The following is a 2762-nucleotide window of genomic DNA, read 5'->3' on the forward strand; positions in this document are numbered from 1 at the left end:
CTATTCCCCTCCCACGCTCCCCATCCTGAATTGCTTTGTGAATAGACTGGGCTTCAGGTGAAGCCTGTAGGGTTCTGTCTGAATGTGATGGATTTTTAAATTTTTAAAAATTATTTATGGGACTGGAAAAATGGCTTAGAGATTAAGGCACTTTCCTGCAAAACCAAAGGACCCAGGTTCAACTCCCCAGAACCCACGTAAGCCAGATGCACAAGAGGGTGCACACATCTGGAGTTTGTTTGCAGTGGCTGGAGGCCCTGGCATGCCAATTCCCTCTCTCTCTTTCTACCTGCCTATTTCTCTTTCTCTTTCTACCTGCCCATTTCTCTCTTTCTCTCAAGTAAATAAATAAAATTAAAAAATATTAAAAATTATTTATGTGTGTATATGCATGTGTGTGTATGTGGACACATATTTTTCCATGGCACATATGTGAAGTTCAGAGGACAATTTTGGGATGTTTCTCCTTTCCTTTACCCTTCTGAGACAGTGCTTCTCTTGCTATTTGCAAGCTCCTAGCTCTCCACCTCCCATTGTCATAGGTCCATTGGGATCGCAGATGCTTGTACCACTTTGTATCCAGCTTTATGTTGGCATCAGCAGAAAAACAACTTTTACTACTGAGCAAACTTTCCATCTCATGGATGTGATGTACTTTTAAATGCATATGGATAACAAGAGTTAATGACTGCATCTCTAAAACTAATATTAAGTTAATAAGCAATTAAAATGATTGACTTAAATCATGACTCTAGGAGCATAAGCCAAATGGAAAACAGGAGGAAGAATTACTTGTATTTCAGCTCTCAGTACCTTGCGTATTGCTGCCCTCTTCCAAGGACTATGCTTCTCAGTTGTCTTCCAGTTGCCTCCACCAGCTTCTTTTTCCTATAACTTATTAGTAATCAATGCAAATGACAGAAATTAATATCTTTCTTAGTGGACATTTGCATTTCAAAAGGAACCTGGTGAGTGCAAACAACTATTTGCTGGGTGTATTAGGCAAAAATGCTCTCCTGGCCCACACTGCAGTCAGATGCCTCTGAGCTCTCTTCTCAACTAGCCCTCAGCCTCAGCCTCAGCCTCAGCCCTCAGTCAGATGGGTGTGGTCTAGTCTGCAAGAATCCTGCTAAGTCATGTTAGCAAGAATCCTTTTCTACCCTGGATAACGGATCACCTTGGTCTGTTTTGGCAAGAATCTTGCGAGGTTGGTGTACCATGTCAATTTATGAACTACCTGGTAAATAATACAAAGATAACTGTCTTAAATAAGCTCAGTATGCTACAAGAGACTGCAGATAGTCAACTACTTGACATCAGAAAAACAGTATATGAACTAAATAGAAAGTTAGAGGTAGAAAGTTATACCAATAAAATAACTCACAAAACCTTTGAAAACAACATAAAACAAACAACCAAGCATACAAAAATCAGGGCTGGAGAGATAACTTAGTGATTATTGTGCTTTCTGTCAAAGCCAAGGGACCCAGGTTTAATTCCCCAATACCCATGCAAAGCCAGATGCACAAAGTGGCGTATGCATCTGGAGTATGTTTGCAGTGGCTAGAAACTCTGGTGTGCCCATTTTCTCTCTCTGTCTATCTGTATCTCTCTCTCTCTCAAATAAATAAATAAATAGATAGGTAAATAGATAACCTGATATATAAATAAAACAGATTTTGCAGCAAAGGAAAACTGTTACTGTCCTAAAAACTTTGATAGACACCTTCCACAGCAGACTTGATCAGGACAAAGAGAAATCAGCTCAAAGACAAATTGTTTAAATTAGTCAGAGGAACAAAGAAGAAACAAAGAATAAAGAATGTGAATAAAAAAACTATGTTTTCAGGGATCAGTTCTACAGTTCATTAGCAGAGAAGTTTCTCTGTGTAGAGGACCATGAGCCACGAGGAGGAGGCGCAGTGCTCTCTCCTCAGCGCGAAGCCTGCTCTTGGTGCTGCTTTGCTGCAACTGCCACTTGCCATTGATGATCGTTCCTGCTCGTCTTCAGGGGAGCTGGAGGGAGAGGACCACTCTGAGTGAAACAACAACAACAACAAACTAAAAAAAGAATGGGGGTGTGTGGAGAGATGGCTTAGCAGTTAAGGTGTTTACCTGCAAAGCCAAGGGATCCCAGTTCAATTCTCCAGGACCCACATAAGCCAGATGCACAAGAGTGTGCATGCATCTGGAGTTCATTTGTGGTGGCTGGAGGCCCTGGTGCGCCCATTCTCTCCCTCCCTCTCTGTCTCTCTCTCTGCCTCTTTCTCTCTCAATAAAATAAAATAAAGATAAAAAAGAATGTGAATAAAACTTATGGAATACCATTAAATGAGTCAAAATGGAAAAGAAGGAAAGGGTATAGAAATTTATTTTAAAAAGGAATGACAAAAAACTTTAAGAATCTGGAAAGAGAAATAAATACCTGTATCTATGAAATACAACCAATCCCAGATAAATTACATGTAAAGAGATCTTTACCAAGATATAGTATAATCAAATTCTCCAAAAAAAAAAAAAAAAGATTTGAATTTATCAGGAGAAAAGTAACTCAGGATATATAAAAGAATCTATGCCTCTATAAAACTGTCAGTGAATTTCTTACCAGAAACTTTGCAGGCCAGAGAGTGGGTTATCCAAAGAAAACAAGCTTAAAAAAACACTATCCCCAGCATAGCTGTCCCTCAGAAATGTAGCTGAGTTAAAGGCTTTCCCAGATGAATAAAAACTGAAGAAATGTATCTCCTCTATAGCTGCTTCAT

At 39.4% G+C, this 2762-nt stretch overlaps 1 non-coding gene across 1 annotated transcript; it reads left to right on the plus strand.

The window, feature by feature from the left end:
* Positions 1-1835: 1835 nt before the first annotated feature.
* On the plus strand, positions 1836-2044 carry LOC123458906. Its single transcript, XR_006635848.1, has one exon. It is a non-coding gene; the product is annotated as a small nucleolar RNA U3 (small nucleolar RNA).
* Positions 2045-2762: the final 718 nt, after the last annotated feature.

Source organism: Jaculus jaculus, chromosome 2 (genome assembly GCF_020740685.1).
Source record: "Jaculus jaculus isolate mJacJac1 chromosome 2, mJacJac1.mat.Y.cur, whole genome shotgun sequence".
NCBI classification, from domain to species: domain Eukaryota; kingdom Metazoa; phylum Chordata; class Mammalia; order Rodentia; family Dipodidae; genus Jaculus; species Jaculus jaculus.